Here is a 12,104-nt window from a genome sequence, read left to right on the forward strand (position 1 = left end):
TGTGGCCAGTGGGAATGCTCAAGGTCCTTGTACTGTCTAACTTTGTAATACGTGATTTTCAAGGCGGTAACACCAAAGACATAAAACTGAGGGACAGACATTATTACAGACTATATATTATATTTTTTGTTGTTGCTCTATAGAATATATTAAATCATGTTGTTCACTTTCTAGCATTCAAATAGATTGATATCCAAACCATGTCATTACAACGCTACGCATCACTACTGGGACAAGCCAATATACTTTCCCTAAGTACTTAAAACAATGTATAAACATAAAGCTTTGCAGTATAAAGGATTTGCATTATGTTTTAGCATTGGTAAAAAGTTCAATACAAACAAAAACATGTGTGATGTGTAACTACTTGTCATTTAAATGTGTTTTTCATGGTGGCGAAGGCAAGGGGTGTAACTGCCACCACAATTCAAGAACGACTCATTCGACGAAGCAATATTTGCAGCTTCGATCACTTTTTTTGTTGTAGCGCTCCAGGGTTCTAGTGGGAGAGAACCCCGGAGTGCTGCTAATAAAGTCATCGAACACAGTCAATAAAAAGCTTCTGATAGATTTACCACAAGGAAATACACTGAGACGAACACAAAGCACGACAGCCTGACGGCGCTTTCACATTTTTATGAGTACATAAATAGCCCATCAAGTACACATACAAATATTAATCATACTATCATGTGCTAATTTTTTTATTTTACTAGGCAAGTCAGTTAAGAACAAATTCTTATTTTCAATGACGGCCTAGGAACAGTGGGTTAACTGCCTGTTCAGGGGTAGAACGACAGATTTGTACCTTGTCAGCTCAGGGATTTGAACTTGCAACCTTTCGGTTACTAGTCCAACTCTCTAACCACTAGGCTACCCTGCCGACCCTAATAGGGCTGTCATATTTATTTCTTTAACATTTGTACAATTACAGAAAGTGGTTTCTTTCAACCATGTTTTGGAGCAGTATCAGTGCTTGACCCACGTGTTTAAAAAGAAAAGCATGCTTCATGATGATTCAAGCACCACTCTGCTGTCCAGAAGAGGTGGCAGTGGCACTCTAATGATGTAAATGTGATGATAGGCCTACTGAATGGTGCTTCAGCTTCAAAGACTGTAAGGGTAAAAAAATAGCCATTTGATCCATCAAGTGGTTGCTGCAGTATGGGGGTGATGGGTCGTGTTCAATCGGTGGAAAATGTTTTGAAACAGAGTGAACCGAGAAAGTTCTACAGTCTGTCCAATTTAATTTTCAGTTGCAAAATGTTTTGCTATGGTGTGCCCACTGAACATGTCTGTGATATCTCTGGTGCATATTGATTCTGGTGGGTGTAAATTACACATTTGTGGAATGGTTAATGATATCTTATGCTTCTACATGCTGAGTTTATAACAAGTCACAACAGAACATACATGAAAACACAAATACCAGAATGACAAAATCTCAGGGAAATTTTTTATCAATTACATGTCTAACTGATGGCAACACAACTAAAACAGTGGGATGAAACAGGAGACAAAGGGCTGTGAGACATTGGTTTGATTTTAGACACATGAAAATCAAATCAAGTTTTATTTGTCACTTGCATCGAATACAACAGGTGTAGAACTTACAGTTTGATTTTCCGAGATGGCGTAGCAGTTCAGACGTCTTTGTCTTCCTCTTGTCATGTCCCGTGTATGTATATATTTTTTCCCTTCGCATATATTTCGTATATATTTTTAACATACTCTTCTGCAAACCGCCTCAACCAATGTGGTTTGGATCTGCTATTTTCTATGCTTTAGAACCGGAACCCCCAACAGAAGCTAGCCAGCTAACTAGCTAATAGTCAGTTAGCCACTGCTAGCAGTCATCAGCTAACCTTAGCCTGGAAACTCCTGCCAGTCTGTACAGCGCGTTTCAACCCAGAGCATACAGGACTGCTCTTTCTCCACATCTCCGGTTTCCTACTGCAAGCTCTGAACCTTTTCACCTGGATCATCGCAGCTAGCTAGCTGCTATCCAAGTGGCTTATAGCCTTTAGCCTTACCCTTATCCTACTCCTCCTCAGTTCCTCTGGTGATGTAGAGGTTAATCCAGACCCTGCAGGACCTAGCTCCACTCCCATTCCCCAGGAACTCTCATTTGTTGACTTCTGCAACCACAAAAGCCTTGGTTTCATGCATGTTAACGTTAGAAGCCTCCTCCCTAAGTTTGTTTTACTCACTGCTTTAGCACACTCTGCCAACCCGGATGTCCTAGCCGTGTCTGAATCCTGGCTTACTGAAATTTACATCCCTAACTATAACATTTAACGACAAGATAGAACTGCCAAAAGGGGGCAGAGTTGCAATCTACTGCAGAGACAGCATGCAGAGCTCTGTCATACTGTGCCCAAACAATTTGAGCTTCTACTTCCAAGTAGTCTCTCACCATTGCCGCTTGTTATAGACCACCTTCTGCCCCCAGGTGTGCCCTGGACACCATATGTGAATTGATTGCCCCCCACCTATCTTCAGAGCTCGTACTGTTAGGTGACCTAAACTGGGAAATGCTTAACACCCCGCCGTCCTACAATCTAAGATAGATGCCCTCAATCTCACACAAGTTATCAATGAACCTACCAGGTACAAACCCAAATCTGTAAACACGGGCACCCTCATAGATATCATCCTAACCAACCTGCCCTCTAAATACACCTCTGCTGTCTTCAACCAGGATCTCAGCGATCTCTGCCTCATTTCCCGCGTCCGTAATGGGTCTGCGATCAAACGACCACCCCTCATCACTATCAAATGCTCCCTAAAACACTTCAGCGAGCAGGCCTTTCTAATCGACCTGGCCCGGGTATCCTGGATGGATATTGACCTCATTCTTTAAGTAGAGGATGCCTGGTTATTCTTTAAAAGTGCTTTCCTCACCATCTTAAATAAACATGCCCCATTCAAACTTAGAACCAGGAACAGATATAGCCCTTGGTTCACTCCAGACCTGACTGCCCTTGACCAGCACAAAAACATCCTGTGGCGTACTGCAATAGCATCGAATAGCTCCCACGATATGCAACTTTTCAGGGAAGTTAGGAACGAATATACACAGGCAGGTAGGAAAGCAAAGGCTCTCTTTCAAACAGAAATGTGCATCCTGTAGCACAAACTCCAAAAAGTTCTGGGACACTGTAAATTCCAAGGAGAATAAGAGCACCTCCTCCCAGCTGCCCAATGCACTGAGTCTAGGAAATATTGTGACCACCGATAAATCGATACATTTCAATAAGCATTTTTCTATGGCTTGCCATGCTTTCCACCTAGCTACCCCAACCCCGGTCAACAGCCCTGCACCCCACCCCCACAGCAACATGCCCAAACCTCCCCATTTATCCTTCACACAAATCCAGATAGCTGATGTTCTGAAAGAGTTGCAAAATCTGGACCCCTATAAATCAGCTGGGCTAGACAATCTGGACCCTCTCTTTATAAAATTATCCACCACAATTGTTGCAACCCCAATTACTAGCCTGTTCAACCTCTCTTTCGTATCATCTGAGATCCCCAAAGATTGGAAAAATGCCACGGTCATCCACCTCTTCAAAGGTGGAGACACTCTAGACCCAAACAGCTACATACCTATATCTATCCTACCTTGCCTTTCTAAAGGTCTTCGAAAGCCAAGATCACCGACCATTTCAAATCCCACAGTACCTTCTCCGCTATGCAATCTGGTTTCCGAGCTGGTCATGGGTGCACCTCAGCCACGCCCAAGGCCCTAAACGACATCATAACTTCCATTGATAAAATACTTTACTGTGCAGCCGTATTCGTCGACCTGGCCAAGGCTTTCGACTTTGTCAATCAACACATTCTTATCGGCAGACTCAACAGCCTTGGTTTCTCAAATGGCTGCCTCGCCTGGTTCACCAACTACTTCTCAGACAGAGTTCAGTGTGTCAAATCGGAGGGCCTGTTGTCTGGACCTCTGGCAATCTCTATGAAGGTGCCACAGGGTTCAATTCTCGGGCCGACTCTTCTCTGTATACATCAATGATGTCGCTCTTGCTGCTGGTGATTCTCTGATCCACCTCTATGCAGACACCACCATTCCGTATACTTCTGGCCCTTCTTTGGACACTGTGTTAACTAACCTACAGATGAGCTTCAATGCCATACAACTCTCCTTCCGTAGCCTCCAACTGCTCTTAAATGCAAGTAAAACTAAATGCATGCTCTTCAACCGATTGCTGACAGCACCTGCCCGCCCATCCAGCATCACTACTCTGGACGGTTCTGACTTAGAATATGTGGACAATCACAAATACCTAGGTGTCTAGTTAGACTGTAAACTCTTCTTCCAGACTCACATTGCCACAAAGCATCATACACTCATGCTAACAAACATACCCTTGTAAAACTGACTATCCTACCGATCCTTGACTTCGGCGATGTCACTTATAAAATAGCCTCCAACACTCTACTCAGCAAATTGGATGCAGTCTATCACAGTGCCATCCGTTTTGTCACCAAAGCCCAATATACTATCCACCGCTGCGACCTGTGTGCTCTCATTGACTGGCCCTCGCTTCATATTTGTCGCCAAACCCACTGGCTCCAGGTCATCTATAAGTCTTTGCTTAATAAAGTCCCGCCTTATCTCAGCTCACTGGTAACCATAGCAGCACCCACCCGTAGCACGCGCTCCAGCAGGTATATTTCACTGGTCACCCCCCGAAGCCTATTCCTCCTTTGGCCACCTTTCCTTGCATTTCTCTGCTGCCAATGACTGGAATGAATTGCAAAAATCACTGAAGCTGGATACTCATATCTCCCTCACTAACTTTAAGCATCAGCTGTCAGAGCAGCTCACAGATCACTGCTGTACATAGCCCATCTGTAAATAGCCCATCCAACTACCTCATCCCCATATTGTTTTTTTTTGGCTCCTTTGCACACCTGTATCTCTACTTGTACATTCATCTTCTGCACATCTATCACTCCAGTGTTTAATTGCTAAATTGTAATTACTTTGCCACTACTGCCTATTTATTGCCTTACCTCCCTAATCTTACCTCATTTGCACACACTGTATATATATTTTTTTCTATTGTGTTATTGACTGTACGTTTGTTTATTCCATGTGTAATTCTGTGTTATTATTTGTGTCGTACTGCTTGCTTTATCTTGGCCAGGTCGCAGTTGAAAATGAGAACTTCTTCTCAACTGGCCTACCTTGTTACATTTTTTTGTTAGGTTTTTTTAAACTCTGAAATGCTTACTTACAGGCCCTAACCAACAGTGCGATATTTAAGTAAAACATAGGTATTAGGTGAACAATAGATAAGTAAATAAATAAATACAACAGTAAAAAGACCGTGAACAATAATGATAAATAAACAGCCACGAAAAAGTATGGATGAAAACACCCTTGGCAAATAGTGTGATCAACAGCATATCTCTACCTCAGGCAAGCAAAATCTAGAGACTTTCTTTGATTTTTTGCACCAGCTGTTGTTTACAAATATGCACAGATTGCCCCCTCCCTTGTCTTACCGGAGTGTGTTGTTCTATTTAGCCGGTGCAGCATATATCCCACTAGCTGAATATCTTTGTCATCATTCAGCCATGATTCCGTGAAACATAAAATGTTACAGTTTCTGATGTCCCATTGGTAGGATATTCATTATCGTACCTCATCGAATTTATTCTCCGATGATTGCACGTAGGCAAGTAACATTGACGATAACGGCAGCTTTCCCAATCGCCTTCTGAAGATCCTTATGAGGCACCCCGCCCTGTATCCTCTGTACCTGCGTCTCTTTCTCTTGCCAGTGATGGGGATGTTGGCCATGTTGGGTGTTCGAAGTACGTCCTGTGCGTCCTGCTTGTTGAAAGAAAAATCGTTGGCTATTTCGAGGTGAGTGATTGCTGTCCAGATATCCAGAAGCTCTTTTTTTGCCATAAGATACAGTGGCAGAAACTTATGTACAAAATAAGTTACAAATAATGTGAAAAAACCCCCACATAATTACACAATTGGTTAGGCACCCATAAAACTGCTGTCATTTCCTCGGGCGCCATTATCTTTGGTGGGATTTTAGACACACGAAAAGTGAGATGTAAATAGAGGGTACGGGGCAACAGAAGACGAAGGGGCTAATGACCTTGGAGATGGGGAAAGGGCCGATAAACCGGGGGGAAGTTTGCAGGACTCCACCTGGAGAAGCAGATCCTGGGTGAACAGCCATAACTTCTTCCTGAGACTATACCGTGGAGCCCGGGGTCCGGTGGCGGTCCGCTTGTTGTCATTACCTGGAGGTGGTTTTGAGAATGGCCAACAGAGCTCTCTTCCATCTACAACGACAGCGGTGGACAAACATCTGAGCAGAAGGTATGCCAACCTCTTCCTCTTGCTCAGGGAAGAGCAGGGGCTGATAGCCCAGGGAACACTCAAAGGGTGAGAGACCTATGGCAGAGGAAGGAAGGGCTCCAGGTGCTGGGCTTGTTGGCAGAGACCTGGCAGCAAAGAGTCGTTTCCAAGTCTTGGTTGGCTTGCTCCAACTGACCATTGGACTGGGGGTGGAACCCGGAGGACAGGCTGGCCACTGACCAAATGAGTGTGCAGAACACCTTCCAGAACCGGGACGAGAGACCGGTTCTTACTGGGAGTCCAGTAGTGGGATCTGGAGGCTGTGCTGCACCATGAGCTGGGCCGTCTCTTTGGCAGAGGGTAGTTTGGGGAGAGAAATGATGTGAGCGGCTTTGGAAAACCGATCCACTACTGTCAGGATGGCGGCATTCCATGAGATTGGGGGAGACCCGTGACAAAGTCCAGGGCTATGTGAGACCAGGGATGGTGAGGGACCGGCAGAAGTGGAAGGAGACCAGCCAGAGCTTGCCAAGGAGTCTTGTTCTGCGCACAGACTGTGCATGTAGCGACAAACACTGAGACGTCAGGAATCATGGTAGGCCACCAAAAGGCAGAAGGACAAATTAACTCTGCAGCTAGACCTCAAAGTAGGTATCCATAGCCTTGGTCTCCGGACCCGACAGAGAGTAGAGTCATCTGCAGGGCGGAGTGGGGACTGGGTGAAGGTCAATCCCGCAGTCATAGGGACTGTGCAGCAGAAGCGAAGTTGCCCGGGCCTTACTGAACACCTCCCGGAGGTCCTGGAGGTCCTGGGAATGGCGGAGAGGTCCGGGGCAACTTCCAAGCCCCCAGGAAGATGCCTCGAGGCAGCCTGCACTGACTTACTTCAGGCACAGAGCATGCCAGAACGGGCTCCAACCCATGATGGCACCAGCAGACTAGTCAATAAGGGGATTGTGTCGCTGGAGCCAAGAGAATCCCAATACCATGGGAACTTGAGGAGACTTAACGAGCAGGAATTGGATCGTCTCGCTGTGGTTCCCTGACACCCATAGGTTGATGGGGGTAGTATTGTGGGTGACCTGGGCTATAGAGCGCTCATCCAAAGCAGTGGGGATGCCTAGCTCTGACGCTAGGGTAGCGTCCATAAAGCTCTCATTGGCCCCAGAGTCGATGAGTACCCGAGATTTCAACTGGTTTCCCTACAGCAAAATGGCATGAAAAGGGGTGAAACTGGAAACACTTCTCTCCCTCACTAGCTTTAAGCACCAACTGTCAGAGCAGCTCACAGATTACTGCACCTGTACATAGCCCACCTATAATTTAGCCCAAACAACTACCTCTTTTCATACTGTAATTTATTTATTTATTTTGCTCCTTTGCACCCCATTATTTTTATTTCTACTTTGCACATTCTTCCACTGCAAATCTACCATTCCAGTGTTTTACTTGCTATATTGTATTTACTTTGCCACCATGGCCTTTTTTTGCCTTTACCTCCCTTATCTCACCTCATTTGCTCACATCATATACAGACTTGTTTATACTGTATTATTGACTGTATGTTTGTTTTACTCCCTGTGTAACTCTGTGTCGTTGTATGTGTCGAACTGCTTTACTTTATCTTGGCCAGGTCGCAACTGTAAATGAGAACTTGTTCTCAACTTGCCTACCTGGTTAAATAAAGGTGAAATAAATAAAATAAGTAAAAAGATAGCAGTCGGTAACACACACACACACTGGTAGTTATGATTAGCCTTGTGGAACCAACCTGATTACTCTGTTGACCTTTTTATTTGACTTAAGATATCATAAAATGTGAAGTGAAGTAGAATGGTGAACACACCGATCAGGCTGGTATCAAATGTATCAAAGTAATGAAGTGATGATCTGTATTTATACATATGGTGAGCCTGTGAAAGCTGTTACCGCTAACAGGTGAAGGTTGCTGGCCGGATACAAGTGGCTGACTGTTCCATTCATAGGAATGCTCACAGCAAGGGCATGTATGCACGATGCTGATCTTGTCTATGCTGCATGTTTGGCTGCAAACTGGACATCTCTCGAACAACTGCAGCAAGCAATCTTATGTGGTGTTGACTGGGAGGGCCTGTGACAGGGTGATACAATAGACAGCCAAGTGGTAAATTGCATTTTGTACTAAAGAAAGGACAAAGCTTTTTGCTAATGCACTTCAAAACCTAAATGACTGTACTAGTTGTATCGACTTAGCTCGGGAAATAGACAGTTTTCTTTTTTACTTTTCACATAACACACATTACCTGTTGTTGTTGAGGAAGCTGTCTGTGTCATCAGGGCAGTAACTTGGGTCCAAATCAACGGCCTCATGATGGGAGACTGACAATAACGGCCAATGTGTCAAAAGGGTACTTGTGTCACATAACATACTTTTATTCTGAGGTCTTGCCTGACAAGTTGTAAAATAGCAAGTGAATAGTGAATTAAGTGATTTTGGAGGTTACTAAACCATTGCAATCACGTTGCTGGACATGTTATGATATCCAACTTTGCTCCTTCTGGTAGGTTCCGGCATCCGTTCCTGACCAGGGGATAAGTCTGGCACCCAACTGTACACTTTGTCAAACAGAAAAACAGGGTCAATGATTGTCATCATGCCTCAATTATAAGCATAGTTCGAGAAGTAACGTAATCTCATTTGGAAGCTAATTCTAATGCTGTACAGATGTGGACTGACTGGCTCATGATTGGATTAGATTCAGGCGGGTGACACCGTTACCCTTTTCAACCAACTGGGACATTTTGCTGGGTTGGTTTGAGTTTTTGCTGATAGTTATGACACTGTTTTAGTCAGATATGAGTTAGCTAGTACCACCACCATAGCTGCATCCAATATTTATTTGTGCCCTTGACATGGATTGCACCTCGGAGGCTAATGGTTCTGTTTTGTCTAAATTACACAACCTAGTTTCATGGAAATACGATGACATTGCTAAAGTAGGCAAATAATTAGTAGGAAACAACCATATTATGATGTCGTCAACTTTACTTTCGAGAAATGGCAATGTTGCCATTAATGTAACTAGCAAAGTTAGTCAAAAAGAGCTAGCGATGCTGGCTAAGGTTGTACTGCATCTCTAGTCAATCTGGCAAGATCACAATCATGACAAATGGTTTTCCTACTAATTATTTGTCTTCCTTTGAAATGTTACTGTGTTTACAAGCTAATTCCGAGTTGTATTGAGGTAGGCTAACGTTAGCCAGCTAGATAGCTAGGTAGCTAACGCCAGCTATGCTAGCGATGATAGTGATAATAATTATCTAAATATACATGAAACAGATACATAACCAGCAGTCTATAGTCTAGCTACCGGTATACTCACCACCAATGGAGACCAACGAACTCTAACCACCTATTTCAAATGATATGGTTCTTTATCAGGGCATGCAAACCATAGATGTTGTCTGTGCATCATGCGGGAAGCATGCATTGCATGGTCAACCTGTATAGCTAGGGCTTTTCAGTCTCAAATGTCTGTGATCCTTTGAACGCATTGGTTGGGGGGTGATGAAACAACGGAGCCCAATTCAGTGAAGGAAAGTGAGGAGCGATTTGCATGTGGAGTTTGGCAAAAGGGGCCAAAAAATGATCCAAAAAAGGATCCTATTTACACTTTGTAGTCAATTGTGACACTAGAATAAATGTTTCTGACTCATATTGATGCCACATAGGCCATTTTCAAAGGGATTATTTGTTTTTAGGGGCAGTCGCTCTTTAAAAGCATACAACAGTGGTTATAAGAGTTCCACTGTCATGTGCCAGATATTGTCATCCAGTCCTTGCCTTGGTTAGTTGTATTTGATCGTATTTAAATTGTTAGTGTATTCATCAGGTTTTTAGTGAACCTGAAACCTTGTTTGTGCAGAAGGAACTCTATCCATTCTATAATGAAATAATAGCTCCTACTCATCAACAGCATCCATCAATCCATTCAGGGAACATCAATGAGCACAACATGACATTTGTATCTGGACGGAACACAAATAACAACCATTAGCTTTCAACTATACTCAACTTGAGCTGCTTCATAAAAACAAAAAACAAATGTACTTTGTTGTGTGCCACTAATCATTCTGCTTCCTTACAAAATGACAACAACAGTATTCACATCCCTGAAATAAAAACATATATATTTTTTTAAATATGTGGTTGGCTAGAAATGCCCCACTATTGTGATCAAAATCTAGACTTATTGGCTATGAATTTAACTTCTGTGACTTCACACTCCAGGAGCTCTATCGTGATGATTATGAATACCTTCATACAAATGGCAGAAAGAAGAGTTCTGTTTACTCTGCCAGTGAATAATTAAAGCGACTTACTCTCTCATGTTTCGCTTTGGAAGTGGGGTGGCAGTGCTACAACACTAGGCATTGGAGTAGATTGAAGCTCACACACTGTCTCTGTGTTTCTCTCTGGCTATGCCACTGATTGCTCCCATAAAAGAAAGAGACGTTTCAGAGCCGAAGGTAAAATAAATCACTATCTGACTGACATGATGAGGGAGGAAGGTGGTTCCTTTCAGATGAGTGCATGGTGAACTGCAGGCAGTGTATCTGCCGGTGTAGAGAGTCAGAGTAATTGTACAGAAAACCACTATCTGGTAGGCGTACATGCCCCTTGTGGCTTAGTTGGAAGAGCATGGCGCTTGCAACAACAGGGACGTGGGCTGGATTCCTATGGGGGACACGTATGAAAAAGTATGAAAATGTATGCACTACTGTAAGTAGACTGGATAAGAGTGTCTGCTAAATGACTCATGTGTGGACAAAAGACAATTAATAGTGATATTAAATAATGTAATAAAGAATAATTTACATTTACATTACATTTAAGTCATTTAGCAGACGCTCTTATCCAGAGCGACTTACAAATTGGTGCATTCACCTTATGACATCCATAATGTGGTCAAATCAGTACATTCTGGGTAGTTTAAATTTAAGATAGGCATATGGATAGTTTATTGGTATGTTGGACAAAATGGAAACTTTTAATGAATAACACAGCAGGGTTGAGAGAGAAGGAGCTTGGAGAGTGATGATAGCAGTCATGGTTGGTTGATGGTGGCCCGTTTGGCAGGAGAGATAATTGGATTGTAAAACAGACACTTAAGGCCTAACTTCTTCCTGCCAGAGATGCTAAAGACACTGGGCAAATACAGAGATGCTAAAGATATTGGACAAATACAGAGATGTGCAAATGGCTCTAGACCAACAAATCTGTGGCCTGTGGTAAAGCAACTGCTAGTACTCCTTTCCATAGACACAGCAGTTACAAATTGACACAGTAGTTACAAATTATAAAATTAATTACGTATTTTGATTGCAGACTCTATTTAATTCATATCGCGCCTCCACACAGCAAAATGTTAATACATACTGTAAACAAAGAATCTATGTTGAACATTTTACAACTTTGAACCAATGCCCAGTCCCCATACAGATAAGGACAGTTCTATTTCCAATGTCTGTTATTTCACCTGGTTTGCTGGTATTGGTATTTCACTTAGGTATACTGGATCAAACACTGATAAGAACAATCACTCTGAGTAAACTAAAGTTGAAGCTTCTTAAAGTTTAAGTAGCTGTTACATGGCCTGTTAAAACATCCTGATATGGTTAAACTCAGCTTGCATAAAATAGATACAAATGATGAGTGCATCTTTCCCCTGGTATTTGACTTAATACAGTTCCTCCACTGCCAGCTAGGCTAGGCATAGAC

The 12,104-nt window shown here is 43.1% G+C and overlaps 1 long non-coding RNA gene across 1 annotated transcript; it reads right to left on the minus strand.

Moving 5' to 3' along the window:
* Positions 1-8,121: 8,121 nt before the first annotated feature.
* On the minus strand, positions 8,122-9,929 carry LOC124040884. The gene is made up of 3 exons (XR_006839816.1): positions 9,706-9,929; positions 8,626-8,938; positions 8,122-8,453 (listed from the first exon to the last, which is right to left on the minus strand). It is a non-coding gene; the product is annotated as an uncharacterized LOC124040884 (long non-coding RNA).
* Positions 9,930-12,104: the final 2,175 nt, after the last annotated feature.

The sequence above is a fragment of the Oncorhynchus gorbuscha genome, linkage group LG08 (genome assembly GCF_021184085.1).
Source record: "Oncorhynchus gorbuscha isolate QuinsamMale2020 ecotype Even-year linkage group LG08, OgorEven_v1.0, whole genome shotgun sequence".
In the NCBI taxonomy this organism is placed as follows: Eukaryota; Metazoa; Chordata; class Actinopteri; order Salmoniformes; family Salmonidae; genus Oncorhynchus; species Oncorhynchus gorbuscha.